Source organism: Dendrobates tinctorius, unplaced genomic scaffold, assembly GCF_039654945.1.
Source record: "Dendrobates tinctorius isolate UK_male_01 unplaced genomic scaffold, ASM3965494v1 ptg000272l, whole genome shotgun sequence".
Taxonomy (NCBI): domain Eukaryota; kingdom Metazoa; phylum Chordata; class Amphibia; order Anura; family Dendrobatidae; genus Dendrobates; species Dendrobates tinctorius.
In genome coordinates, this window is record NW_027361939.1 from 11,475,175 (window position 1) to 11,501,825 (window position 26,651).

At 40.0% G+C, this 26,651-nt stretch overlaps 35 non-coding genes across 35 annotated transcripts; all 35 read right to left on the reverse strand.

Moving 5' to 3' along the window:
* Positions 1-2,515: 2,515 nt before the first annotated feature.
* On the reverse strand, positions 2,516-2,588 carry TRNAR-CCU (transfer RNA arginine (anticodon CCU)). The gene has a single exon. It is a non-coding gene; the product is annotated as a tRNA-Arg (tRNA).
* A 126-nt stretch (positions 2,589-2,714) lies between these two features.
* TRNAI-UAU (transfer RNA isoleucine (anticodon UAU)) lies at positions 2,715-2,807 on the reverse strand. The gene is given in 2 exon segments: positions 2,715-2,750; positions 2,770-2,807. It is a non-coding gene; the product is annotated as a tRNA-Ile (tRNA).
* Positions 2,808-3,694: 887 nt separating this feature from the next.
* Positions 3,695-3,767, reverse strand: TRNAR-CCU (transfer RNA arginine (anticodon CCU)). Its single transcript has one exon. It is a non-coding gene; the product is annotated as a tRNA-Arg (tRNA).
* A 126-nt stretch (positions 3,768-3,893) lies between these two features.
* TRNAI-UAU (transfer RNA isoleucine (anticodon UAU)) lies at positions 3,894-3,986 on the reverse strand. Its single transcript is given in 2 exon segments — positions 3,894-3,929; positions 3,949-3,986. It is a non-coding gene; the product is annotated as a tRNA-Ile (tRNA).
* An 887-nt stretch (positions 3,987-4,873) lies between these two features.
* TRNAR-CCU (transfer RNA arginine (anticodon CCU)) lies at positions 4,874-4,946 on the reverse strand. The gene has a single exon. It is a non-coding gene; the product is annotated as a tRNA-Arg (tRNA).
* A 126-nt stretch (positions 4,947-5,072) lies between these two features.
* TRNAI-UAU (transfer RNA isoleucine (anticodon UAU)) lies at positions 5,073-5,165 on the reverse strand. Its single transcript is given in 2 exon segments — positions 5,073-5,108; positions 5,128-5,165. It is a non-coding gene; the product is annotated as a tRNA-Ile (tRNA).
* Positions 5,166-6,051: 886 nt separating this feature from the next.
* TRNAR-CCU (transfer RNA arginine (anticodon CCU)) lies at positions 6,052-6,124 on the reverse strand. Its single transcript has one exon. It is a non-coding gene; the product is annotated as a tRNA-Arg (tRNA).
* A 126-nt stretch (positions 6,125-6,250) lies between these two features.
* TRNAI-UAU (transfer RNA isoleucine (anticodon UAU)) lies at positions 6,251-6,343 on the reverse strand. The gene is given in 2 exon segments: positions 6,251-6,286; positions 6,306-6,343. It is a non-coding gene; the product is annotated as a tRNA-Ile (tRNA).
* An 887-nt stretch (positions 6,344-7,230) lies between these two features.
* TRNAR-CCU (transfer RNA arginine (anticodon CCU)) lies at positions 7,231-7,303 on the reverse strand. Its single transcript has one exon. It is a non-coding gene; the product is annotated as a tRNA-Arg (tRNA).
* A 126-nt stretch (positions 7,304-7,429) lies between these two features.
* TRNAI-UAU (transfer RNA isoleucine (anticodon UAU)) lies at positions 7,430-7,522 on the reverse strand. The gene is given in 2 exon segments: positions 7,430-7,465; positions 7,485-7,522. It is a non-coding gene; the product is annotated as a tRNA-Ile (tRNA).
* An 887-nt stretch (positions 7,523-8,409) lies between these two features.
* On the reverse strand, positions 8,410-8,482 carry TRNAR-CCU (transfer RNA arginine (anticodon CCU)). Its single transcript has one exon. It is a non-coding gene; the product is annotated as a tRNA-Arg (tRNA).
* Positions 8,483-8,608: 126 nt separating this feature from the next.
* Positions 8,609-8,701, reverse strand: TRNAI-UAU (transfer RNA isoleucine (anticodon UAU)). The gene is given in 2 exon segments: positions 8,609-8,644; positions 8,664-8,701. It is a non-coding gene; the product is annotated as a tRNA-Ile (tRNA).
* Positions 8,702-9,587: 886 nt separating this feature from the next.
* On the reverse strand, positions 9,588-9,660 carry TRNAR-CCU (transfer RNA arginine (anticodon CCU)). Its single transcript has one exon. It is a non-coding gene; the product is annotated as a tRNA-Arg (tRNA).
* Positions 9,661-10,765: 1,105 nt separating this feature from the next.
* Positions 10,766-10,838, reverse strand: TRNAR-CCU (transfer RNA arginine (anticodon CCU)). The gene has a single exon. It is a non-coding gene; the product is annotated as a tRNA-Arg (tRNA).
* Positions 10,839-10,964: 126 nt separating this feature from the next.
* On the reverse strand, positions 10,965-11,057 carry TRNAI-UAU (transfer RNA isoleucine (anticodon UAU)). Its single transcript is given in 2 exon segments — positions 10,965-11,000; positions 11,020-11,057. It is a non-coding gene; the product is annotated as a tRNA-Ile (tRNA).
* An 894-nt stretch (positions 11,058-11,951) lies between these two features.
* TRNAR-CCU (transfer RNA arginine (anticodon CCU)) lies at positions 11,952-12,024 on the reverse strand. Its single transcript has one exon. It is a non-coding gene; the product is annotated as a tRNA-Arg (tRNA).
* A 126-nt stretch (positions 12,025-12,150) lies between these two features.
* On the reverse strand, positions 12,151-12,243 carry TRNAI-UAU (transfer RNA isoleucine (anticodon UAU)). The gene is given in 2 exon segments: positions 12,151-12,186; positions 12,206-12,243. It is a non-coding gene; the product is annotated as a tRNA-Ile (tRNA).
* An 888-nt stretch (positions 12,244-13,131) lies between these two features.
* On the reverse strand, positions 13,132-13,204 carry TRNAR-CCU (transfer RNA arginine (anticodon CCU)). Its single transcript has one exon. It is a non-coding gene; the product is annotated as a tRNA-Arg (tRNA).
* A 126-nt stretch (positions 13,205-13,330) lies between these two features.
* On the reverse strand, positions 13,331-13,423 carry TRNAI-UAU (transfer RNA isoleucine (anticodon UAU)). The gene is given in 2 exon segments: positions 13,331-13,366; positions 13,386-13,423. It is a non-coding gene; the product is annotated as a tRNA-Ile (tRNA).
* An 887-nt stretch (positions 13,424-14,310) lies between these two features.
* On the reverse strand, positions 14,311-14,383 carry TRNAR-CCU (transfer RNA arginine (anticodon CCU)). Its single transcript has one exon. It is a non-coding gene; the product is annotated as a tRNA-Arg (tRNA).
* A 126-nt stretch (positions 14,384-14,509) lies between these two features.
* TRNAI-UAU (transfer RNA isoleucine (anticodon UAU)) lies at positions 14,510-14,602 on the reverse strand. Its single transcript is given in 2 exon segments — positions 14,510-14,545; positions 14,565-14,602. It is a non-coding gene; the product is annotated as a tRNA-Ile (tRNA).
* Positions 14,603-15,488: 886 nt separating this feature from the next.
* On the reverse strand, positions 15,489-15,561 carry TRNAR-CCU (transfer RNA arginine (anticodon CCU)). Its single transcript has one exon. It is a non-coding gene; the product is annotated as a tRNA-Arg (tRNA).
* Positions 15,562-15,687: 126 nt separating this feature from the next.
* Positions 15,688-15,780, reverse strand: TRNAI-UAU (transfer RNA isoleucine (anticodon UAU)). Its single transcript is given in 2 exon segments — positions 15,688-15,723; positions 15,743-15,780. It is a non-coding gene; the product is annotated as a tRNA-Ile (tRNA).
* An 887-nt stretch (positions 15,781-16,667) lies between these two features.
* TRNAR-CCU (transfer RNA arginine (anticodon CCU)) lies at positions 16,668-16,740 on the reverse strand. Its single transcript has one exon. It is a non-coding gene; the product is annotated as a tRNA-Arg (tRNA).
* Positions 16,741-16,866: 126 nt separating this feature from the next.
* Positions 16,867-16,959, reverse strand: TRNAI-UAU (transfer RNA isoleucine (anticodon UAU)). Its single transcript is given in 2 exon segments — positions 16,867-16,902; positions 16,922-16,959. It is a non-coding gene; the product is annotated as a tRNA-Ile (tRNA).
* Positions 16,960-17,845: 886 nt separating this feature from the next.
* Positions 17,846-17,918, reverse strand: TRNAR-CCU (transfer RNA arginine (anticodon CCU)). The gene has a single exon. It is a non-coding gene; the product is annotated as a tRNA-Arg (tRNA).
* Positions 17,919-19,023: 1,105 nt separating this feature from the next.
* TRNAR-CCU (transfer RNA arginine (anticodon CCU)) lies at positions 19,024-19,096 on the reverse strand. Its single transcript has one exon. It is a non-coding gene; the product is annotated as a tRNA-Arg (tRNA).
* Positions 19,097-19,222: 126 nt separating this feature from the next.
* Positions 19,223-19,315, reverse strand: TRNAI-UAU (transfer RNA isoleucine (anticodon UAU)). Its single transcript is given in 2 exon segments — positions 19,223-19,258; positions 19,278-19,315. It is a non-coding gene; the product is annotated as a tRNA-Ile (tRNA).
* A 2,073-nt stretch (positions 19,316-21,388) lies between these two features.
* On the reverse strand, positions 21,389-21,461 carry TRNAR-CCU (transfer RNA arginine (anticodon CCU)). Its single transcript has one exon. It is a non-coding gene; the product is annotated as a tRNA-Arg (tRNA).
* Positions 21,462-22,659: 1,198 nt separating this feature from the next.
* TRNAR-CCU (transfer RNA arginine (anticodon CCU)) lies at positions 22,660-22,732 on the reverse strand. The gene has a single exon. It is a non-coding gene; the product is annotated as a tRNA-Arg (tRNA).
* A 1,397-nt stretch (positions 22,733-24,129) lies between these two features.
* Positions 24,130-24,222, reverse strand: TRNAI-UAU (transfer RNA isoleucine (anticodon UAU)). The gene is given in 2 exon segments: positions 24,130-24,165; positions 24,185-24,222. It is a non-coding gene; the product is annotated as a tRNA-Ile (tRNA).
* An 887-nt stretch (positions 24,223-25,109) lies between these two features.
* Positions 25,110-25,182, reverse strand: TRNAR-CCU (transfer RNA arginine (anticodon CCU)). Its single transcript has one exon. It is a non-coding gene; the product is annotated as a tRNA-Arg (tRNA).
* A 127-nt stretch (positions 25,183-25,309) lies between these two features.
* Positions 25,310-25,402, reverse strand: TRNAI-UAU (transfer RNA isoleucine (anticodon UAU)). Its single transcript is given in 2 exon segments — positions 25,310-25,345; positions 25,365-25,402. It is a non-coding gene; the product is annotated as a tRNA-Ile (tRNA).
* An 887-nt stretch (positions 25,403-26,289) lies between these two features.
* On the reverse strand, positions 26,290-26,362 carry TRNAR-CCU (transfer RNA arginine (anticodon CCU)). Its single transcript has one exon. It is a non-coding gene; the product is annotated as a tRNA-Arg (tRNA).
* A 126-nt stretch (positions 26,363-26,488) lies between these two features.
* TRNAI-UAU (transfer RNA isoleucine (anticodon UAU)) lies at positions 26,489-26,581 on the reverse strand. The gene is given in 2 exon segments: positions 26,489-26,524; positions 26,544-26,581. It is a non-coding gene; the product is annotated as a tRNA-Ile (tRNA).
* Between the last annotated feature and the right edge of the window lie 70 nt (positions 26,582-26,651).

Consider the following 26,651-nt stretch of genomic DNA (forward strand, 5'->3'; position numbering starts at 1 on the left):
GATACTGTTGCGTGTTAACACTTCTCTCAGTACATAGAAAGGATCGCTCTAAATGGCAGAGGATTGCAAGAACTAAGTCACGAGAAAACAAGACAATCGTCCAGTAAAACAGTTTTCACCTGCACCATCAACATTCCATGAGATGCTGTTGGAAAGGGAAATCCACAAGCACCCCAGATGGCACTCGAACCCACAATCCCTGGCTTAGGAGGCCAGTTCCTTATCCATTAGGCCACTGGGGCTGGCTAGCAAAGGTAAAAAATCAAAAAATTTTTTTTTCCTCATAAGAGTGAAGCAATCGCCACCAAATCATGAACCGATTCAACTACTTCAGTAGTCAAAAATACTAAAGAAAGACAAGAAAAGAATGCTCCAGGTGAGGCTCGAACTCACAACCTCAGCAGTGCTCAACAGTTATTGCTTTATAAGTACCACGCGCTGACAGATTGCTCCACTGGAGCCATGCGGGTACGGATGGAAAGGATAAATTCTCCAAAAAAAGAGACATTTGAAAGGGGATTGTTCTTCAGGAAATTAACTATTGCTTACAACAGGTTTGGGCGGGGGGTTATAATAATGTTTGACAATATGTATTCTACCATATCGCAATTTTTCTTAAAAATGAGAAATTTGTGCGCTGGGTCTTTTTAGACTCAAACATCCTGGGATTTTTTCAGGAAATGCGCTCGAACATTTGGTGCAATGAACACACGTTGACGCTATAGTTTGCATTGAAGCATCTAATGAGGGTTTGCCAAAATTCTTCTGAATTCAGGGGCAAAAGGGTCATCTGTGACATCACCTTTTGTGATTCCTAGATCCTGTGTTAACAGCTGCGTACAGAGGTGTTGTCAGTCTTTGTAACCCTACCTCTGACATTAAGGTGAAACTGCTCGAGAATGACAGGATGTACGAGTCCAAAATAGCTCCAGTGGCCAGGGTGAAAATTGAAAGATTACTCATTTTGTTTTTTAATAAAGAACATGATATGGAAAACCATTGTCAAAAATGTTCCAAAAATGGTTCACTTTTTTCACTTATTCTTTTATATTTTGAGATTTGCAAACATTGTGTGGTTGAAAGCATATCCATATCTTAGAAAATATACTCTGTGGTATTCGGGGCATTAATGAAGATGAAAACAATTAAGATGCTAGGCTTTTCCGCCACACAAAGTCGATACTGTTGCGTGTTAACACTTCTCTCAGTACATAGAAAGGATCGCTCTAAATGGCAGAGGTTTGCAAGAACTAAGTCACGAGAATACAAGACAATCGTCCAGTAGAACAGTTTTCACCTGCACAATCAACATTCCATGAGATGCCGTTGGAAAGGGAAATCCACAAGCACTCGAACCCACAATCCCTGGCTTAGGAGGCCAGTGCCTTATCCATTAGGCCACTGGGGCTGGATAGCAAAGGTAAAAAATCAAAAAAAATTTTTTTCCTCATAAGAGTGAAGCAATCGCCACCAAATCATGAACCGATTCAACTACTTCAGTAGTCAAAAATACTAAAGAAAGACAAGAAAAGAATGTTCCAGATGAGGGTCGAACTCACAACCTCAGCATTGCTCAACAGTTACTGCTTTATAAGTACCGCTCGCTGACCGATTGCGCCACTGGAGCCATGCTGGTACGGATGGAAAGGATAAATTCTCCAAAAAAAAGAGACATTTGAAAGGGGATTGTTCTTCAGGAAATTAACTATTGCTTACAACAGGTTTGGGCGGGGGGTTATAATAATGTTTGACAATATGTATTCTACCATATCGCAATCTTTCTTAAAAAGGAGAAATTTGTGCGCTGGGTCTTTTTAGACTCAAAACATCCTGGGATTTTTTCAGGAAATGCGCTCGTACATTTGCTGCAATGAACACACGTTGACGCTATAGTTTGCATTGAAGCATCTAATGAGGGTTTGCCAAAATTCTTCTGAATTCAGGGGCAAAAGGGTCATCTGTGACATCACCTTTTGTGATTCTTAGATCCTGTGTTAACAGCTGCGTACAGAGGTGTTGTCAGTCTTTGTAACCCTACCTCTGACATTAAGGTGAAACTGCTCGAAAATGACAGGATGTACGAGTCCAAAATAGCTCCAGTGGCCAGGGTGAAAATTGAAAGATTACTCATTTTGTTTTTTAATAAAGAACATGATATGGAAAACCATTGTCAAAAATGTTCCAAAAATGGTTCACTTTTTTCACTTATTCTTTTATATTTTGAGATTTGCAAACATTGTGTGGTTGAAAGCATATCCATATCTTAGAAAATATACTCTGTGGTATTCGGGGCATTAATGAAGATGAAAACAATTAAGATGCTAGGCTTTTCCGCCACACAAAGTCGATACTGTTGCGTGTTAACACTTCTCTCAGTACATAGAAAGGATCGCTCTAAATGGCAGAGGTTTGCAAGAACTAAGTCACGAGAAAACAAGACAATCGTCCAGTAAAACAGTTTTCACCTGCACCATCAACATTCCATGAGATGCTGTTGGAAAGGGAAATCCACAAGCACCCCAAATGGGACTCGAACCCACAATCCCTGGCTTAGGAGGCCAGTGCCTTATCCATTAGGCCACTGGGGCTGGATAGCAAAGTTAAAAAATCAAAAAAATTTTTTTTCCTCATAAGAGTGAAGCAATCGCCACCAAATCATGAACCGATTCAACTACTTCAGTAGTCAAAAATACTAAAGAAAGACAAGAAAAGAATGCTCCAGGTGAGGGTCGAACTCACAACCTCGGCATTGCTCAACAGTTACTGCTTTATAAGTACCGTGCGCTGACCGATTGGGCCACTGGAGCCATGCGGGTACGGATGGAAAGGATAAATTCTCCAAAAAAAAGAGACATTTGAAAGGGGATTGTTATTCAGGAAATTAACTATTGTTTACAACAGGTTTGGGCGGGGGGTTATAATAATGTTTGACAATATGTATTCTACCATATCGCAATCTTTCTTAAAAATGAGAAATTTGTGCGCTGGGTCTTTTTAGACTCAAACATCCTGGGATTTTTTCAGGAAATGCGCTCGAACATTTGGTGCAATGAACACACGTTGACGCTATAGTTTGCATTGAAGCATCTAATGAGGGTTTGCCAAAATTCTTCTGAATTCAGGGGCAAAAGGGTCATCTGTGACATCACCTTTTGTGATTCCTAGATCCTGTGTTAACAGCTGCGTACAGAGGTGTTGTCAGTCTTTGTAACCCTACCTCTGACATTAAGGTGAAACTGCTCGAGAACGACAGGATGTACGAGTCCAAAATAGCTCCAGTGGCCAGGGTGAAAATTGAAAGATTACTCATTTTGTTTTTTAATAAAGAACATGATATGGAAAACCATTGTCAAAAATGTTCCAAAAATGGTTCACTTTTTTCACTTATTCTTTTATATTTTGAGATTTGCAAACATTGTATGGTTGAAAGCATATCCATATCTTAGAAAATATACTCTGTGGTATTCGGGGCATTAATGAAGATGAAAACAATTAAGATGCTAGGCTTTTCCGCCACACAAAGTCGATACTGTTGCGTGTTAACACTTCTCTCAGTACATAGAAAGGATCGCTCTAAATGGCAGAGGTTTGCAAGAACTAAGTCACGAGAAAACAAGACAATCGTCCAGTAAAACAGTTTTCACCTGCACCATCAACATTCCATGAGATGCTGTTGGAAAGGGAAATCCACAAGCACCCCAGATGGCACTCGAACCCACAATCCCTGGCTTAGGAGGCCAGTGCCTTATCCATTAGGCCACTGGGGCTGGCTAGCAAAGGTAAAAAATCAAAAAAATTTTTTTTCCTCATAAGAGTGAAGCAATCGCCACCAAATGATGAACCGATTCAACTACTTCAGTAGTCAAAAATACTAAAGAAAGACAAGAAAAGAATGCTCCAGGTGAGGCTCGAACTCACAACCTCAGCATTGCTCAACAGTTATTGCTTTATAAGTACCGCGCGCTGACCGATTGCTCCACTGGAGCCATGCGGGTACGGATGGAAAGGATAAATTCTCCAAAAAAAGAGACATTTGAAAGGGGATTGTTCTTCAGGAAATTAACTATTGCTTACAACAGGTTTGGGCGGGGGGGTTATAATAATGTTTGACAATATGTATTCTACCATATCGCAATCTTTCTTAAAAATGAGAAATTTGTGCGCTGGGTCTTTTTAGACTCAAACATCCTGGGATTTTTTCAGGAAATGCGCTCGTACATTTGCTGCAATGAACACACGTTGACGCTATAGTTTGCATTGAAGCATCTAATGAGGGTTTGCCAAAATTCTTCTGAATTCAGGGGCAAAAGGGTCATCTGTGACATCACCTTTTGTGATTCCTAGATCTTGTGTTAACAGCTGCGTACAGAGGTGTTGTCAGTCTTTGTAACCCTACCTCTGACATTAAGGTGAAACTGCTCGAGAACGACAGGATGTACGAGTCCAAAATAGCTCCAGTGGCCAGGGTGAAAATTGAAAGATTACTCATTTTGTTTTTTAATAAAGAACATGATATGGAAAACCATTGTCAAAAATGTTCCAAAAATGGTTCACTTTTTTCACTTATTCTTTTATATTCTGAGATTTGCAAACATTGTATGGTTGAAAGCATATCCATATCTTAGAAAATATACTCTGTGGTATTCGGGGCATTAATGAAGATGAAAACAATTAAGATGCTAGGCTTTTCCGCCACACAAAGTCGATACTGTTGCGTGTTAACACTTCTCTCAGTACATAGAAAGGATCGCTCTAAATGGCAGAGGTTTGCAAGAACTAAGTCACGAGAAAACAAGACAATCGTCCAGTAAAACAGTTTTCACCTGCACCATCAACATTCCATGAGATGCTGTTGGAAAGGGAAATCCACAAGCACCCCAGATGGGACTCGAACCCACAATCCCTGGCTTAGGAGGCCAGTGCCTTATCCATTAGGCCACTGGGGCTGGCTAGCAAAGGTAAAAAATCAAAAAATTTTTTTTTCCTCATAAGAGTGAAGCAATCGCCACCAAATCATGAACCGATTCAACTACTTCAGTAGTCAAAAATACTAAAGAAAGACAAGAAAAGAATGCTCCAGGTGAGGCTCGAACTCACAACCTCAGCATTGCTCAACAGTTATTGCTTTATAAGTACCGCGCGCTGACCGATTGCTCCACTGGAGCCATGCGGGTACGGATGGAAAGGATAAATTCTCCAAAAAAAGAGACATTTGAAAGGGGATTGTTCTTCAGGAAATTAACTATTGCTTACAACAGGTTTGGGCGGGGGGTTATAATAATGTTTGACAATATGTATTATACCATATCGCAATCTTTCTTAAAAATGAGAAATTTGTGCGCAGGGTCTTTTTAGACTCAAACATCCTGGGATTTTTTCAGGAAATGCGCTCGTACATTTGCTGCAATGAACACACGTTGACGCTATAGTTTGCATTGAAGCATCTAATGAGGGTTTGCCAAAATTCTTCTGAATTCAGGGGCAAAAGGGTCATCTGTGACATCACCTTTTGTGATTCTTAGATCCTGTGTTAACAGCTGCGTACAGAGGTGTTGTCAGTCTTTGTAACCCTACCTCTGACATTAAGGTGAAACTGCTTGAGAACGACAGGATGTACGAGTCCAAAATAGCTCCAGTGGCCAGGGTGAAAATTGAAAAATTACTCATTTTGTTTTTTAATAAAAAACATGACATGGAAAACCATTGTCAAAAATGTTCCAAAAATGGTTCACTTTTTTCACTTATTCTTTTATATTTTGAGATTTGCAAACATTGTGTGGTTGAAAGCATATCCATATCTTAGAAAATATACTCTGTGGTATTCGTGGCATTAATGAAGATGAAAACAATTAAGATGCTAGGCTTTTCCTCCACACAAAGTCGATACTGTTGCCTGTTAACACTTCTCTCAGTACATAGAAAGGATCGCTCTAAATGGCAGAGGTTTGCAAGAACTAAGTCACGAGAAAACAAGACAATCGTCCAGTAGAACAGTTTTCACCTGCACCAACAACATTCCATGAGATGCTGTTGGAAAGGGAAATCCACAAGCACCCCAGATGGGACTCGAACCCACAATCCCTGGCTTAGGAGGCCAGCGCCTTATCCATTAGGCCACTGGGGCTGGATAGCAAAGAAAAAAATTCAAAAAATTTTTTTTTCCTCATAAGAGTGAAGCAATCGCCACCAAATCATGAACCGATTCAACTACTTCAGTAGTCAAAAATACTAAAGAAAGACAAGAAAAGAATGCTCCAGGTGAGGGTCGAACTCACAACCTCGGCATTGCTCAACAGATACTGCTTTATAAGTACCGCGCGCTGACCAATTGCGCCACTGGAGCCAAGCGTGTACAGATGGAAAGGATAAATTCTCCAAAAAAAAGAGACATTTGAAAGGGGATTGTTCTTCAGGAAATTAACTATTGCTTACAACAGGTTTGGGCGGGGGGTTATAATAATGTTTGACAATATGTATTCTACCATATCGCAATCTTTCTTAAAAATGAGACATTTGTGCGCTGGGTCTTTTTAGACTCAAACATCCTGGGATTTTTTCAGGAAATGCGCTCGTACATTTGCTGCAATGAACACACGTTGACGCTATAGTTTGCATTGAAGCATCTAATGAGGGTTTGCCAAAATTCTTCTGAATTCAGGGGCAAAAGGGTCATCTGTGACATCACCTCTTTTGATTCCTAGATCCTGTGTTAACAGCTGCGTACAGAGGTGTTGTCAGTCTTTGTAACCCTACCTCTGACATTAAGGTGAAACTGCTCGAGAACGACAGGATGTATGAGTCCAAAATAGCTCCAGTGGCCAGGGTGAAAATTGAAAGATTACTCATTTTGTTTTTTAATAAAGAACATGACATGGAAAACCATTGTCAAAAATGTTCCAAAAATGGTTCACTTTTTTCACTTATTCTTTTATATTTTGAGATTTGCAAACATTGTATGGTTGAAAGCATATCCATATCTTAGAAAATATACTCTGTGGTATTCGTGGCATTAATGAAGATGAAAACAATTAAGATGCTAGGCTTTTCCGCCACACAAAGTCGATACTGTTGCGTGTTAACACTTCTCTCAGTACATAGAAAGGATAGCTCTAAATGGCAGAGGTTTGCAAGAACTAAGTCACGAGAAAACAAGACTATCGTCGAGTAGAACAGTTTTCACCTGTATCATCAACATTCCATGAGATGCTGTTGGAAAGGGAAATCCACAAGCACCCCAGATGGGACTCGAACCCACAATCCCTGGCTTAGGAGGCCAGTGCCTTATCCATTAGGCCACTGGGGCTGGATAGCAAAGGTAAAAAATCAAAAAAATTTTTTTTCCTCATAAGAGTGAAGCAATCGCCACCAAATCATGAACCGATTCAACTACTTCAGTAGTCAAAAATACTAAAGAAAGACAAGAAAAGAATGCTCCAGGTGAGGGTCGAACTCACAACCTCGGCATTGCTCAACAGTTACTGCTTTATAAGTACCGCGCGCTGACCGATTGGGCCACTGGAGCCATGCGGGTACGGATGGAAAGGATAAATTCTCCAAAAAAAAGAGACATTTGAAAGGGGATTGTTATTCAGGAAATTAACTATTGTTTACAACAGGTTTGGGCGGGGGGTTATAATAATGTTTGACAATATGTATTCTACCATATCGCAATCTTTCTTAAAAATGAGAAATTTGTGCGCTGGGTCTTTTTAGACTCAAACATCCTGGGATTTTTTCAGGAAATGCGCTCGAACATTTGGTGCAATGAACACACGTTGACGCTATAGTTTGCATTGAAGCATCTAATGAGGGTTTGCCAAAATTCTTCTGAATTCAGGGGCAAAAGGGTCATCTGTGACATCACCTTTTGTGATTCCTAGATCCTGTGTTAACAGCTGCGTACAGAGGTGTTGTCAGTCTTTGTAACCCTACCTCTGACATTAAGGTGAAACTGCTCGAGAACGACAGGATGTACGAGTCCAAAATAGCTCCAGTGGCCAGGGTGAAAATTGAAAGATTACTCATTTTGTTTTTTAATAAAGAACATGATATGGAAAACCATTGTCAAAAATGTTCCAAAAATGGTTCACTTTTTTCACTTATTCTTTTATATTTTGAGATTTGCAAACATTGTATGGTTGAAAGCATATCCATATCTTAGAAAATATACTCTGTGGTATTCGGGGCATTAATGAAGATGAAAACAATTAAGATGCTAGGCTTTTCCGCCACACAAAGTCGATACTGTTGCGTGTTAACACTTCTCTCAGTACATAGAAAGGATCGCTCTAAATGGCAGAGGTTTGCAAGAACTAAGTCACGAGAAAACAAGACAATCGTCCAGTAAAACAGTTTTCACCTGCACCATCAACATTCCATGAGATGCTGTTGGAAAGGGAAATCCACAAGCACCCCAGATGGCACTCGAACCCACAATCCCTGGCTTAGGAGGCCAGTGCCTTATCCATTAGGCCACTGGGGCTGGCTAGCAAAGGTAAAAAATCAAAAAAAATTTTTTTCCTCATAAGAGTGAAGCAATCGCCACCAAATGATGAACCGATTCAACTACTTCAGTAGTCAAAAATACTAAAGAAAGACAAGAAAAGAATGCTCCAGGTGAGGCTCGAACTCACAACCTCAGCATTGCTCAACAGTTATTGCTTTATAAGTACCGCGCGCTGACCGATTGCTCCACTGGAGCCATGCGGGTACGGATGGAAAGGATAAATTCTCCAAAAAAAGAGACATTTGAAAGGGGATTGTTCTTCAGGAAATTAACTATTGCTTACAACAGGTTTGGGCGGGGGGTTATAATAATGTTTGACAATATGTATTCTACCATATCGCAATCTTTCTTAAAAATGAGAAATTTGTGCGCTGTGTCTTTTTAGACTCAAACATCCTGGGATTTTTTCAGGAAATGCGCTCGTACATTTGCTGCAATGAACACACGTTGACGCTATAGTTTGCATTGAAGCATCTAATGAGGGTTTGCCAAAATTCTTCTGAATTCAGGGGCAAAAGGGTCATCTGTGACATCACCTTTTGTGATTCCTAGATCCTGTGTTAACAGCTGCGTACAGAGGTGTTGTCAGTCTTTGTAACCCTACCTCTGACATTAAGGTGAAACTGCTCGAGAACGACAGGATGTACGAGTCCAAAATAGCTCCAGTGGCCAGGGTGAAAATTGAAAGATTACTCATTTTGTTTTTTAATAAAGAACATGATATGGAAAACCATTGTCAAAAATGTTCCAAAAATGGTTCACTTTTTTCACTTATTCTTTTATATTCTGAGATTTGCAAACATTGTATGGTTGAAAGCATATCCATATCTTAGAAAATATACTCTGTGGTATTCGGGGCATTAATGAAGATGAAAACAATTAAGATGCTAGGCTTTTCCGCCACACAAAGTCGATACTGTTGCGTGTTAACACTTCTCTCAGTACATAGAAAGGATCGCTCTAAATGGCAGAGGTTTGCAAGAACTAAGTCACGAGAAAACAAGACAATCGTCCAGTAAAACAGTTTTCACCTGCACCATCAACATTCCATGAGATGCTGTTGGAAAGGGAAATCCACAAGCACCCCAGATGGGACTCGAACCCACAATCCCTGGCTTAGGAGGCCAGTGCCTTATCCATTAGGCCACTGGGGCTGGCTAGCAAAGGTAAAAAATCAAAAAATTTTTTTTTCCTCATAAGAGTGAAGCAATCGCCACCAAATCATGAACCGATTCAACTACTTCAGTAGTCAAAAATACTAAAGAAAGACAAGAAAAGAATGCTCCAGGTGAGGCTCGAACTCACAACCTCAGCATTGCTCAACAGTTATTGCTTTATAAGTACCGCGCGCTGACTGATTGCTCCACTGGAGCCATGCGGGTACGGATGGAAAGGATAAATTCTCCAAAAAAAGAGACATTTGAAAGGGGATTGTTCTTCAGGAAATTAACTATTGCTTACAACAGGTTTGGGCGGGGGGTTATAATAATGTTTGACAATATGTATTATACCATATCGCAATCTTTCTTAAAAATGAGAAATTTGTGCGCAGGGTCTTTTTAGACTCAAACATCCTGGGATTTTTTCAGGAAATGCGCTCGTACATTTGCTGCAATGAACACACGTTGACGCTATAGTTTGCATTGAAGCATCTAATGAGGGTTTGCCAAAATTCTTCTGAATTCAGGGGCAAAAGGGTCATCTGTGACATCACCTTTTGTGATTCTTAGATCCTGTGTTAACAGCTGCGTACAGAGGTGTTGTCAGTCTTTGTAACCCTACCTCTGACATTAAGGTGAAACTGCTTGAGAACGACAGGATGTACGAGTCCAAAATAGCTCCAGTGGCCAGGGTGAAAATTGAAAAATTACTCATTTTGTTTTTTAATAAAGAACATGACATGGAAAACCATTGTCAAAAATGTTCCAAAAATGGTTCACTTTTTTCACTTATTCTTTTATATTTTGAGATTTGCAAACATTGTGTGGTTGAAAGCATATCCATATCTTAGAAAATATACTCTGTGGTATTCGTGGCATTAATGAAGATGAAAACAATTAAGATGCTAGGCTTTTCCTCCACACAAAGTCGATACTGTTGCGTGTTAACACTTCTCTCAGTACATAGAAAGGATCGCTCTAAATGGCAGAGGTTTGCAAGAACTAAGTCACGAGAAAACAAGACAATCGTCCAGTAGAACAGTTTTCACCTGCACCAACAACATTCCATGAGATGCTGTTGGAAAGGGAAATCCACAAGCACCCCAGATGGGACTCGAACCCACAATCCCTGGCTTAGGAGGCCAGCGCCTTATCCATTAGGCCACTGGGGCTGGATAGCAAAGAAAAAAATTCAAAAAATTTTTTTTTCCTCATAAGAGTGAAGCAATCGCCACCAAATCATGAACCGATTCAACTACTTCAGTAGTCAAAAATACTAAAGAAAGACAAGAAAAGAATGCTCCAGGTGAGGGTCGAACTCACAACCTCGGCATTGCTCAACAGATACTGCTTTATAAGTACCGCGCGCTGACCAATTGCGCCACTGGAGCCAAGCGTGTACAGATGGAAAGGATAAATTCTCCAAAAAAAAGAGACATTTGAAAGGGGATTGTTCTTGAGGAAATTAACTATTGCTTACAACAGGTTTGGGCGGGGGGTTATAATAATGTTTGACAATATGTATTCTACCATATCGCAATCTTTCTTAAAAATGAGAAATTTGTGCGCTGGGTCTTTTTAGACTCAAACATCCTGGGATTTTTTCAGGAAATGCGCTCGTACATTTGCTGCAATGAACACACGTTGACGCTATAGTTTGCATTGAAGCATCTAATGAGGGTTTGCCAAAATTCTTCTGAATTCAGGGGCAAAAGGGTCATCTGTGACATCACCTCTTTTGATTCCTAGATCCTGTGTTAACAGCTGCGTACAGAGGTGTTGTCAGTCTTTGTAACCCTACCTCTGACATTAAGGTGAAACTGCTCGAGAACGACAGGATGTACGAGTCCAAAATAGCTCCAGTGGCCAGGGTGAAAATTGAAAGATTACTCATTTTGTTTTTTAATAAAGAACATGATATGGAAAACCATTGTCAAAAATGTTCCAAAAATGGTTCACTTTTTTCACTTATTCTTTTATATTTTGAGATTTGCAAACATTGTGTGGTTGAAAGCATATCCATTATCCATATCTTAGAAAATATACTCTGTGGTATTCGGGGCATTAATGAAGATGAAAACAATTAAGATGCTAGGCTTTTCCGCCACACAAAGTCGATACTGTTGCGTGTTAACACTTCTCTCAGTACATAGAAAGGATCGCTCTAAATGGCAGAGGTTTGCAAGAACTAAGTCACGAGAATACAAGACAATCGTCCAGTAGAACAGTTTTCACCTGCACCATTAACATTCCATGAGATGCTGTTGGAAAGGGAAATCCACAAGCACCCCAGATGGGACTCGAAACCACAATCCCTGGCTTAGGAGGCCAGTGCCTTATCCATTAGGCCACTGGGGCTGGATAGCAAAGGTAAAAAATCAAAAAAATTATTTTTCCTCATAAGAGTGAAGCAATCGCCACCAAATCATGAACCGATTCAACTACTTCAGTAGTAAAAAATACTAAAGAAAGACAATAAAAGAAAGCTCCAGGTGAGGGTCGAACTCACAACCTCGGCATTGCGCAACAGATACTGCTTTATAAGTACCGCGCTCTGACCGATTGCGCCACTGGAGCCATATGGGTATGAATGGAAAGGATAAATTCTCCAAAAAAAAAGAGACATTTGAAAGGGGATTGTTCTTCAGGAAATTAACTATTGCTTACAACAGTTTTGGGCGGGGGGTTATAATAATGTTTGACAATATGTATTCTACCATATCGCAATCTTTTTTAAAAATGAGAAATTTGTGCGCTGGGTCTTTTTAGACTCAAACATCCTGGGATTTTTTCAGGAAATGCGCTCGTACATTTGCTGCAATGAACACACGTTGACGCTATAGTTTGCATTGAAGCATCTAATGAGGGTTTGCCAAAATTCTTCTGAATTCAGGGGCAAAAGGGTCATCTGTGACATCACCTTTTGTGATTTCTAGATCCTGTGTTAACAGCTCCATACAGAGGTGTTGTCAGTCTTTGTAACCCTACCTCTGACATTAAGGTGAAACTGCTCGAGAACGACAGGATGTACGAGTCCAAAATAGCTCCAGTGGCCAGGGTGAAAATTGAAAGATTACTCATTTTGTTTTTTAATAAAGAACATGATATGGAAAACCATTGTCAAAAATGTTCCAAAAATGGTACACTTTTTTCACTTATTCTTTTATATTTTGAGATTTGCAAACATTGTGTGGTTGAAAGCAAATCCATATCTTAGAAAATATACTCTGTGGTATTCGGGGCATTAATGAAGATGAAAACAATTAAGATGCTAGGCTTTTCCGCCACACAAAGTCGATACTGTTGCGTGTTAACACTTCTCTCAGTACATAGAAAGGATCGCTCTAAATGGCAGAGGTTTGCAAGAACTAAGTCACGAGAAAACAAGACAATCGTCCAGTAAAACAGTTTTCACCTGCACCATCAACATTCCATGAGATGCTGTTGGAAAGGGAAATCCACAAGCACCCCAAATGGGACTCGAACCCACAATCCCTGGCTTAGGAGGCCAGTGCCTGATCCATTAGGCCACTGGGGCTGGATAGCAAAGTTAAAAAATCAAAAAAATTTTTTTTCCTCATAAGAGTGAAGCAATCGCCACCAAATCATGAACCGATTCAACTACTTCAGTAGTCAAAAATACTAAAGAAAGACAAGAAAAGAATGCTCCAGGTGAGGGTCGAACTCACAACCTCGGCATTGCTCAACAGTTACTGCTTTATAAGTACCGTGCGCTGTCCGATTGGGCCACTGGAGCCATGCGGGTACGGATGGAAAGGATAAATTCTCCAAAAAAAAGAGACATTTGAAAGGGGATTGTTATTCAGGAAATTAACTATTGTTTACAACAGGTTTGGGCGGGGGGTTATAATAATGTTTGACAATATGTATTCTACCATATCGCAATCTTTCTTAAAAATGAGAAATTTGTGCGCTGGGTCTTTTTAGACTCAAACATCCTGGGATTTTTTCAGGAAATGCGCTCGAACATTTGGTGCAATGAACACACGTTGACGCTATAGTTTGCATTGAAGCATCTAATGAGGGTTTGCCAAAATTCTTCTGAATTCAGGGGCAAAAGGGTCATCTGTGACATCACCTTTTGTGATTCCTAGATCCTGTGTTAACAGCTGCGTACAGAGGTGTTGTCAGTCTTTGTAACCCTACCTCTGACATTAAGGTGAAACTGCTCGAGAACGACAGGATGTACGAGTCCAAAATAGCTCCAGTGGCCAGGGTGAAAATTGAAAGATTACTCATTTTGTTTTTTAATAAAGAACATGATATGGAAAACCATTGTCAAAAATGTTCCAAAAATGGTTCACTTTTTTCACTTATTCTTTTATATTTTGAGATTTGCAAACATTGTATGGTTGAAAGCATATCCATATCTTAGAAAATATACTCTGTGGTATTCGGGGCATTAATGAAGATGAAAACAATTAAGATGCTAGGCTTTTCCGCCACACAAAGTCGATACTGTTGCGTGTTAACACTTCTCTCAGTACATAAAAAGGATCGCTCTAAATGGCAGAGGTTTGCAAGAACTAAGTCACGAGAAAACAAGACAATCGTCCAGTAAAACAGTTTTCACCTGCACCATCAACATTCCATGAGATGCTGTTGGAAAGGGAAATCCACAAGCACCCCAGATGGCACTCGAACCCACAATCCCTGGCTTAGGAGGCCAGTGCCTTATCCATTAGGCCACTGGGGCTGGCTAGCAAAGGTAAAAAATCAAAAAAATTTTTTTTCCTCATAAGAGTGAAGCAATCGCCACCAAATGATGAACCGATTCAACTACTTCAGTAGTCAAAAATACTAAAGAAAGACAAGAAAAGAATGCTCCAGGTGAGGCTCGAACTCACAACCTCAGCATTGCTCAACAGTTATTGCTTTATAAGTACCGCACGCTGACCGATTGCTCCACTGGAGCCATGCGGGTACGGATGGAAAGGATAAATTCTCCAAAAAAAGAGACATTTGAAAGGGGATTGTTCTTCAGGAAATTAACTATTGCTTACAACAGGTTTGGGCGGGGGGTTATAATAATGTTTGACAATATGTATTCTACCATATCGCAATCTTTCTTAAAAATGAGAAATTTGTGCGCTGGGTCTTTTTAGACTCAAACATCCTGGGATTTTTTCAGGAAATGCGCTCGTACATTTGCTGCAATGAACACACGTTGACGCTATAGTTTGCATTGAAGCATCTAATGAGGGTTTGCCAAAATTCTTCTGAATTCAGGGGCAAAAGGGTCATCTGTGACATCACCTTTTGTGATTCCTAGATCCTGTGTTAACAGCTGCGTACAGAGGTGTTGTCAGTCTTTGTAACCCTACCTCTGACATTAAGGTGAAACTGCTCGAGAACGACAGGATGTACGAGTCCAAAATAGCTTCAGTGGCCAGGGTGAAAATTGAAAAATTACTCATTTTGTTTTTTAATAAAAAACATGACATGGAAAACCATTGTCAAAAATGTTCCAAAAATGGTTCACTTTTTTCACTTATTCTTTTATATTTTGAGATTTGCAAACATTGTGTGGTTGAAAGCATATCCATATCTTAGAAAATATACTCTGTGGTATTCGTGGCATTAATGAAGATGAAAACAATTAAGATGCTAGGCTTTTCCTCCACACAAAGTCGATACTGTTGCCTGTTAACACTTCTCTCAGTACATAGAAAGGATCGCTCTAAATGGCAGAGGTTTGCAAGAACTAAGTCACGAGAAAACAAGACAATCGTCCAGTAGAACAGTTTTCACCTGCACCAACAACATTCCATGAGATGCTGTTGGAAAGGGAAATCCACAAGCACCCCAGATGGGACTCGAACCCACAATCCCTGGCTTAGGAGGCCAGCGCCTTATCCATTAGGCCACTGGGGCTGGATAGCAAAGAAAAAAATTCAAAAAATTTTTTTTTCCTCATAAGAGTGAAGCAATCGCCACCAAATCATGAACCGATTCAACTACTTCAGTAGTCAAAAATACTAAAGAAAGACAAGAAAAGAATGCTCCAGGTGAGGGTCGAACTCACAACCTCGGCATTGCTCAACAGTTACTGCTTTATAAGTACCGCGCGCTGACCGATTGGGCCACTGGAGCCATGCGGGTACGGATGGAAAGGATAAATTCTCCAAAAAAAAGAGACATTTGAAAGGGGATTGTTATTCAGGAAATTAACTATTGTTTACAACAGGTTTGGGCGGGGGGTTATAATAATGTTTGACAATATGTATTCTACCATATCGCAATCTTTCTTAAAAATGAGAAATTTGTGCGCTGGGTCTTTTTAGACTCAAACATCCTGGGATTTTTTCAGGAAATGCGCTCGAACATTTGGTGCAATGAACACACGTTGACGCTATAGTTTGCATTGAAGCATCTAATGAGGGTTTGCCAAAATTCTTCTGAATTCAGGGGCAAAAGGGTCATCTGTGACATCACCTTTTGTGATTCCTAGATCCTGTGTTAACAGCTGCGTACAGAGGTGTTGTCAGTCTTTGTAACCCTACCTCTGACATTAAGGTGAAACTGCTCGAGAACGACAGGATGTACGAGTCCAAAATAGCTCCAGTGGCCAGGGTGAAAATTGAAAGATTACTCATTTTGTTTTTTAATAAAGAACATGATATGGAAAACCATTGTCAAAAATGTTCCAAAAATGGTTCACTTTTTTCACTTATTCTTTTATATTTTGAGATTTGCAAACATTGTATGGTTGAAAGCATATCCATATCTTAGAAAATATACTCTGTGGTATTCGGGGCATTAATGAAGATGAAAACAATTAAGATGCTAGGCTTTTCCGCCACACAAAGTCGATACTGTTGCGTGTTAACACTTCTCTCAGTACATAGAAAGGATCGCTCTAAATGGCAGAGGTTTGCAAGAACTAAGTCACGAGAAAACAAGACAATCGTCCAGTAAAACAGTTTTCACCTGCACCATCAACATTCCATGAGATGCTGTTGGAAAGGGAAATCCACAAGCACCCCAGATGGCACTCGAACCCACAATCCCTGGCTTAGGAGGCCAGTGCCTTATCCATTAGGCCACTGGGGCTGGCTAGCAAAGGTAAAAAATCAAAAAAATTTTTTTTCCTCATAAGAGTGAAGCAATCGCCACCAAATGATGAACCGATTCAACTACTTCAGTAGTCAAAAATACTAAAGAAAGACAAGAAAAGAATGCTCCAGGTGAGGCTCGAACTCACAACCTCAGCATTGCTCAACAGTTATTGCTTTATAAGTACCGCGCGCTGACCGATTGCTCCACTGGAGCCATGCGGGTACGGATGGAAAGGATAAATTCTCCAAAAAAAGAGACATTTGAAAGGGGATTGTTCTTCAGGAAATTAACTATTGCTTACAACAGGTTTGGGCGGGGGGTTATAATAATGTTTGACAATATGTATTCTACCATATCGCAATCTTTCTTAAAAATGAGAAATTTGTGCGCTGGGTCTTTTTAGACTCAAACATCCTGGGATTTTTTCAGGAAATGCGCTCGTACATTTGCTGCAATGAACACACGTTGACGCTATAGTTTGCATTGAAGCATCTAATGAGGGTTTGCCAAAATTCTTCTGAATTCAGGGGCAAAAGGGTCATCTGTGACATCACCTTTTGTGATTCCTAGATCCTGTGTTAACAGCTGCGTACAGAGGTGTTGTCAGTCTTTGTAACCCTACCTCTGACATTAAGGTGAAACTGCTCGAGAACGACAGGATGTACGAGTCCAAAATAGCTCCAGTGGCCAGGGTGAAAATTGAAAGATTACTCATTTTGTTTTTTAATAAAGAACATGATATGGAAAACCATTGTCAAAAATGTTCCAAAAATGGTTCACTTTTTTCACTTATTCTTTTATATTCTGAGATTTGCAAACATTGTATGGTTGAAAGCATATCCATATCTTAGAAAATATACTCTGTGGTATTCGGGGCATTAATGAAGATGAAAACAATTAAGATGCTAGGCTTTTCCGCCACACAAAGTCGATACTGTTGCGTGTTAACACTTCTCTCAGTACATAGAAAGGATCGCTCTAAATGGGAGAGGTTTGCAAGAACTAAGTCACGAGAAAACAAGACAATCGTCCAGTAAAACAGTTTTCACCTGCACCATGAACATTCCATGAGATGCTGTTGGAAAGGGAAATCCACAAGCACCCCAGATGGGACTCGAACCCACAATCCCTGGCTTAGGAGGCCAGTGCCTTATCCATTAGGCCACTGGGGCTGGCTAGCAAAGGTAAAAAATCAAAAAATTTTTTTTTCCTCATAAGAGTGAAGCAATCGCCAACAAATCATGAACCGATTCAAATACTTCAGTAGTCAAAAATACTAAAGAAAGACAAGAAAAGAATGCTCCAGGTGAGGCTCGAACTCACAACCTCAGCATTGCTCAACAGTTATTGCTTTATAAGTACCGCGCGCTGACTGATTGCTCCACTGGAGCCATGCGGGTACGGATGGAAAGGATAAATTCTCCAAAAAAAGAGACATTTGAAAGGGGATTGTTCTTCAGGAAATTAACTATTGCTTACAACAGGTTTGGGCGGGGGGTTATAATAATGTTTGACAATATGTATTATACCATATCGCAATCTTTCTTAAAAATGAGAAATTTGTGCGCAGGGTCTTTTTAGACTCAAACATCCTGGGATTTTTTCAGGAAATGCGCTCGTACATTTGCTGCAATGAACACACGTTGACGCTATAGTTTGCATTGAAGCATCTAATGAGGGTTTGCCAAAATTCTTCTGAATTCAGGGGCAAAAGGGTCATCTGTGACATCACCTTTTGTGATTCTTAGATCCTGTGTTAACAGCTGCGTACAGAGGTGTTGTCAGTCTTTGTAACCCTACCTCTGACATTAAGGTGAAACTGCTTGAGAACGACAGGATGTACGAGTCCAAAATAGCTCCAGTGGCCAGGGTGAAAATTGAAAAATTACTCATTTTGTTTTTTAATAAAGAACATGACATGGAAAACCATTGTCAAAAATGTTCCAAAAATGGTTCACTTTTTTCACTTATTCTTTTATATTTTGAGATTTGCAAACATTGTGTGGTTGAAAGCATATCCATATCTTAGAAAATATACTCTGTGGTATTCGTGGCATTAATGAAGATGAAAACAATTAAGATGCTAGGCTTTTCCTCCACACAAAGTCGATACTGTTGCGTGTTAACACTTCTCTCAGTACATAGAAAGGATCGCTCTAAATGGCAGAGGTTTGCAAGAACTAAGTCACGAGAAAACAAGACAATCGTCCAGTAGAACAGTTTTCACCTGCACCAACAACATTCCATGAGATGCTGTTGGAAAGGGAAATCCACAAGCACCCCAGATGGGACTCGAACCCACAATCCCTGGCTTAGGAGGCCAGCGCCTTATCCATTAGGCCACTGGGGCTGGATAGCAAAGAAAAAAATTCAAAAAAATTTTTTTTCCTCATAAGAGTGAAGCAATCGCCACCAAATCATGAACCGATTCAACTACTTCAGTAGTCAAAAATACTAAAGAAAGACAAGAAAAGAATGCTCCAGGTGAGGGTCGAACTAACAACCTCGGCATTGCTCAACAGATACTGCTTTATAAGTACCGCGCGCTGACCAATTGCGCCACTGGAGCCAAGCGTGTACAGATGGAAAGGATAAATTCTCCAAAAAAAAGAGACATTTGAAAGGGGATTGTTCTTGAGGAAATTAACTATTGCTTACAACAGGTTTGGGCGGGGGGTTATAATAATGTTTGACAATATGTATTCTACCATATCGCAATCTTTCTTAAAAATGAGAAATTTGTGCGCTGGGTCTTTTTAGACTCAAACATCCTGGGATTTTTTCAGGAAATGCGCTCGTACATTTGCTGCAATGAACATACGTTGACGCTATAGTTTGCATTGAAGCATCTAATGAGGGTTTGCCAAAATTCTTCTGAATTCAGGGGCAAAAGGGTCATCTGTGACATCACCTCTTTTGATTCCTAGATCCTGTGTTAACAGCTGCGTACAGAGGTGTTGTCAGTCTTTGTAACCCTACCTCTGACATTAAGGTGAAACTGCTCGAGAACGACAGGATGTACGAGTCCAAAATAGCTCCAGTGGCCAGGGTGAAAATTGAAAGATTACTCATTTTGTTTTTTAATAAAGAACATGATATGGAAAACCATTGTCAAAAATGTTCCAAAAATGGTTCACTTTTTTCACTTATTCTTTTATATTTTGAGATTTGCAAACATTGTGTGGTTGAAAGCATATCCATTATCCATATCTTAGAAAATATACTCTGTGGTATTCGGGGCATTAATGAAGATGAAAACAATTAAGATGCTAGGCTTTTCCGCCACACAAAGTCGATACTGTTGCGTGTTAACACTTCTCTCAGTACATAGAAAGGATCACTCTAAATGGCAGAGGTTTACAAGAACTAAGTCACGAGAAAACAAGACAATCGTCCAGTAGAACAGTTTTCACCTGCATCATCAACATTCCATGAGATGCTGTTGAAAAGGGAAATCCACAAGCACCCCAGGTGGGACTCAAACCCACAATCCGTGGCTTAGGAGGCCAGTGCATTATCCATTAGGCCACTGGGGCTGGATAGCAAAGGTAAAAAATCAAAAAAATTTTTTTTCCTCATAAGAGTGAAGCAATCGCCACCAAATCATGAACCGATTCAACTACTTCAGTAGTCAAAAATACTAAAGAAAGACAAGAAAATAATGCTCCAGGTGAGGGTCGAATTCACAACCTCGGCATTGCTCAACAGTTACTGCTTTATAAGTACCGCGCGCTGACTGATTGCGCCACTGGAGCCATGTGGGTACAGATGGAAAGGATAAATTCTCCAAAAAAAAGAGACATTTGAAAGGGGATTGTTCTTCAGGAAATTAACTATTGCTTACAACAGGTTTGGGCGGGGGGTTATAATAATGTTTGACAATATGTATTATACCATATCGCAATCTTTCTTAAAAATGAGAAATTTGTGCGCAGGGTCTTTTTAGACTCAAACATCCTGGGATTTTTTCAGGAAATGCGCTCGTACATTTGCTGCAATGAACACACGTTGACGCTATAGTTTGCATTGAAGCATCTAATGAGGGTTTGCCAAAATTCTTCTGAATTCAGGGGCAAAAGGGTCATCTGTGACATCACCTTTTGTGATTCTTAGATCCTGTGTTAACAGCTGCGTACAGAGGTGTTGTCAGTCTTTGTAACCCTACCTCTGACATTAAGGTGAAACTGCTTGAGAACGACAGGATGTACGAGTCCAAAATAGCTCCAGTGGCCAGGGTGAAAATTGAAAAATTACTCATTTTGTTTTTTAATAAAGAACATGACATGGAAAACCATTGTCAAAAATGTTCCAAAAATGGTTCACTTTTTTCACTTATTCTTTTATATTTTGAGATTTGCAAACATTGTGTGGTTGAAAGCATATCCATATCTTAGAAAATATACTCTGTGGTATTCGTGGCATTAATGAAGATGAAAACAATTAAGATGCTAGGCTTTTCCTCCACACAAAGTCGATACTGTTGCGTGTTAACACTTCTCTCAGTACATAGAAAGGATCGCTCTAAATGGCAGAGGTTTGCAAGAACTAAGTCACGAGAAAACAAGACAATCGTCCAGTAGAACAGTTTTCACCTGCACCAACAACATTCCATGAGATGCTGTTGGAAAGGGAAATCCACAAGCACCCCAGATGGGACTCGAACCCACAATCCCTGGCTTAGGAGGCCAGTGCCTTATCCATTAGGCCACTGGGGCTGGATAGCAAAGGTAAAAAATCAAAAAATTTTTTTTTCCTCATAAGAGTGAAGCAATCGCCACCAAATCATGAACCCATTCAACTACTTCAGTAGTCAAAAATACTAAAGAAAGACAAGAAAAGAATGCTCCAGGTGAGGGTCGAACTCACAACCTCGGCATTGCTCAACAGTTACTGCTTTATAAGTACAGCGCGCTGACCTATTGCTCCACTGGAGCCATGTGGGTACGGGTGGCAAGGATAAATTCTCCAAAAAAAAGAGACATTTGAAAGGGGATTGTTCTTCAGGAAATTAACTATTGCTTACAACAGGTTTGGGCGGGGGGTTATAATAATGTTTGACAATATGTATTCTACCATATCGCAATCTTTCTTAAAAATGAGAAATTTGTGCGCTGGGTCTTTTTAGACTCAAACATCCTGGGATTTTTTCAGGAAATGCGCTCGTACATTTGCTGCAATGAACACACGTTGACGCTATAGTTTGCATTGAAGCATCTAATGCAAACATCCTGGGATTTTTTCAGGAAATGCGCTCGTACATTTGCTGCAATGAACACACGTTGACGCTGTAGTTTGCATTGAAGCATCTAATGAGGGTTTGCCAAAATTCTTCTGAATTCAGGGGCAAAAGGGTCATCTGTGACATCACCTTTTGTGATTCCTAGATCCTGTGTTAACAGCTGTGTACAGAGGTGTTGTCAGTCTTTGTAACCCTACCTCTGACATTAAGGTGAAACTACTCGAGAACGACAGGATGTACGAGTCCAAAATAGCTCCAGTGGTCAGGGTGAAAATTGAAAGATTACTCATTTTGTTTTTTAATAAAGAACATGATATGGAAAACCATTGTCAAAAATGTTCCAAAAATGGTTCACTTTTTTCACTTATTCTTTTATATTTTGAGATTTGCAAACATTGTGTGGTTGAAAGCATATGCATATCTTAGAAAATATACTCTGTGGTATTCGGGGCATTAATGAAGATGAAAACAATTAAGATGCTAGGCTTTTCCGCCACACAAAGTCGATACTGTTGCGTGTTAACACTTCTCTCAGTACATAGAAAGGATCGCTCTAAATGGCAGAGGTTTGCAAGAACTAAGTCACGAGAAAACAAGACAATCGTCCAGTAGAAAAGTTTTCACATGCACCATCAACGTCCCATGAGATGCTGTTGGAAAGGGAAATCCACAAGCACCCCAGATGGGACTCGAACCCACAATCCCTGACTTAGGAGGCCAGTGCCTTATCCATTAGGCCACTGGGGCTGGCTAGCAAAGGTAAAAAATCAAAAAAAATTTTTTTCCTCATAAGAGTGAAGCAATCGCCACCAAATCATGAACCGATTCAACTACTTCAGTAGTCAAAAATACTAAAGAAAGACAAGAAAAGAATGCTCCAGGTGAGCGTCGAATTCACAACCTCGGCATTGCTCAACAGTTACTGCTTTATAAGTACCGCGCGCTGACCGATAGCGCCACTGGAGCCATGTGGGTACGGATGGAAAGGATAAATTCTCCAAAAAAAAGAGACATTTGAAAGGGGATTGTTCTTCAGGAAATTAACTATTGCTTACAACAGGTTTGGGCGGGGGGTTATAATAATGTTTGACAATATGTATTTTACCATATCGCAATCTTTCTTAAAAATGAGAAATTTGTGCGCTGCGTCTTTTTAGACTCAAACATCCTGGGATTTTTTCAGGAAATGCGCTCGTACATTTGCTGCAATGAACACACGTTGACGCTATAGTTTGCATTGAAGCATCTAATGCAAACATCCTGGGATTTTTTCAGGAAATGCGCTCGTACATTTGCTGCAATGAACACACGTTGACGCTATAGTTTGCATTGAAGCATCTAATGAGGGCTTGCCAAAATTCTTCTGAATTCAGGGGCAAAAGGGTCATCTGTGACATCACCTTTTGTGATTCCTAGATCCTGTGTTAACAGCTGCGTACAGAGGTGTTGTCAGTCTTTGTAACCCTACCTCTGACATTAAGGTGAAACTTCTCGAGAACGACAGGATGTACGAGTCCAAAATAGCTCCAGTGGCCAGGGTGAAAATTGAAAGATTACTCATTTTGTTTTTTAATAAAGAACATGATATGGAAAACCATTGTCAAAAATGTTCCAAAAATGGTTCACTTTTTTCACTTATTCTTTTATATTTTGAGATTTGCAAACATTGTGTGGTTGAAAGCATATCCATATCTTAGAAAATATACTCGGTGGTATTTGGGGCATTAATGAAGATGAAAACAATTAAGATGCTAGGCTTTTCCGCCACACAAAGTCGATACTGTTGCGTGTTAACACTTCTCTCAGTACATAGAAAGGATCGCTCTAAATGGCAGAGGTTTGCAAGAACTAAGTAACGAGAAACCAAGACAATCGTCCAGTAGAACATTTTTCACCTGCACCATCAACATTCCATGAGATGCTGTTGGAAAGAGAAATCCACAAGCACCCCAGATGGGACTCGAACCCACAATCCCTAGATTAGGAGGCCAGTGCCTTATCCATTAGGCCACTGGGGCTGGATAGGAAAAGTAAAAAATTAAAAATTTTTTTTTTCCTCATAAGAGTGAAGCAATCGCCACGAAATCATGAACCGATTCAACTACTTCAGTAGTCAAAAATACTAAAGAAAGACAAGAAAAGAATGCTCCAGGTGAGGGTCAAACTCACAACCTTGGCATTGCTCAACAGTTACTGCTTTATAAGTACCACTCGCTGACCGATTGCGCCACTGGAGCCATGCGGGTACGGATGGAAAGGATAAATTCTCCAAAAAAAGAGACATTTGAAAGGGGATTGTTCTTCAGGAAATTAACTATTGCTTACAACAGGTTTGGGCGGGGGGTTATAATAATGTTTGACAATATGTATTCTACCATATCGCAATCTTTCTTAAAAATGAGAAATTTGTGCGCTGGGTCTTTTTAGACTCAAACATCCTGGGATTTTTTCAGGAAATGCGCTCGTACATTTGCTGCAATGAACACACGTTGACGCTATAGTTTGCATTGAAGCATCTAATGAGGGTTTGCCAAAATTCTTCTGAATTCAGGGGCAAAAGGGTCATCTGTCACATCACCTTTTGTGATTCCTAGATCCTCTGTTAACAGCTGCGTACAGAGGTGTTGTCAGTCTTTGTAACCCTACCTCTGACATTAAGGTGAAACTGCTTGAGAACGACAGGATGTACGAGTCCAAAATAGCTCCAGTGGCCAGGGTGAAAATTGAAAGATTACTCATTTTGTTTTTTTAATAAAGAACATGATATGGAAAACCATTGTCAAAAATGTTCCAAAAATGGTTCACGTTTTTCACTTATTCTTTTATATTTTGAGATTTGCAAACATTGTGTGGTTGAAATCATATCCATATCTTAGAAAATATACTCTGTGGTATTCGGGGCATTAATGAAGATGAAAACAATTAAGATGCTAGGCTTTTCCGCCACACAAAGTTGATACTGTTGCGTGTTAACACTTCTCTCAGTACATAGAAAGGATCGCTCTAAATGGCAGAGGTTTGCAAGAACTAAGTAACGAGAAACCAAGACAATCGTCCAGTAGAACAGTTTTCACATGCACCATCAACATTCCATGAGATGCTGTTGGAAAGGGAAAGCCACAAGCACCCCAGATGGGACTCGAACCCACAATCCCTGGTTTAGGAGGCCAGTGCCTTATCCATTAGGCCACTGGGGCTGAATAGCAAAGATAAAAAAATTAAAAAATTTTTTTTTCCTCATAAGAGTGAAGCAATCGCCACCAAATCATGAACCGATTCAACTACTTCAGTAGTCAAAAATACTAAAGAAAGACAAGAAAAGAATGCTCCAGGTGAGGGTCAAACTCACAACCTCGGCATTGCTCAACAGTTACTGCTTTATAAGTACCGCGCGCTGACCGATTGCGCCACTGGAGCCATGCGGGTACGGATGCAAAGGATAAATTCTCCAAAAAAAAGAGACATTTGAAAGGGGATTGTTCTTCAGGAAATTAACTATTGCTTACAACAGGTTTGGGCGGGGGGTTATAATAATGTTTGACAATATGTATTCTACCATATCGCAATCTTTCTTAAAAATGAGAAATTTGTGCGCTGGGTCTTTTTAGACTCAAACATCCTGGGATTTTTTCAGGAAATGCGCTCGTACATTTGCTGCAATGAACACACGTTGACGCTATAGTTTGCATTGAAGCATCTAATGAGGGTTTGCCAAAATTCTTCTGAATTCAGGGGCAAAAGGGTCATCTGTCACATCATCTTTTGTGATTCCTAGATCCTGTGTTAACAGCTGCGTACAGAGGTGTTGTCAGTCTTTGTAACCCTACCTCTGACATTAAGGTGAAACTGCTTGAGAACAACAAGATGTACGAGTCCAAAATAGCTCCAGTGGCCAGGGTGAAAATTGAAAGATTACTCATTTTGTTTTCTAATAAAGAACATGATATGGAAAACCATTGTCAAAAATGTTCCAAAAATGGTTCACTTTTTTCACTTATTCTTTTATATTTTGAGATTTGCAAACATTGTGTGGTTGAAAGCATATCCATATCTTAGAAAATATACTCTGTGGTATTCGGGGCATTAATGAAGATGAAAACAATTAAGATGCTAGGCTTTTCCGCCACACAAAGTCGATACTGTTGCGTGTTAACACTTCTCTCAGTACATAGAAAGGATCGCTCTAAATGGCAGAGGTTTGCAAGAACTAAGTCACGAGAAAACAAGACAATCGTCCAGTAGAACAGTTTTCACCTGCACCAACAACATTCCATGAGATGCTGTTGGAAAGGGAAAACCACAAGCACCCCAGATGAGACTCGAACCCACAATCCCTGGCTTAGGAGGCCAGTGCCTTATCCATTAGGCCACTGGGGCTGGATATCAAAGGTAAAAAATCAAAAAAAAATTTTTTCCTCATAAGAGTGAAGCAATCGCCACGAAATCATGAACCGATTCAACTACTTCAGTAGTCAAAAATACTAAAAAAAGACAAGAAAAGAATGCTCCAGGTGAGGGTTGAACTCACAACCTCGGCATTGCTCAACAGTTACTGCTTTATAAGTACTGCGCGCTGACCGATTGCGCCACTGGAGCCATGCGGGTACGTATGGAAAGGATAAATTCTCCAAAAAAAAGAGATATTTGAAAGGGGATTGTTCTTCGG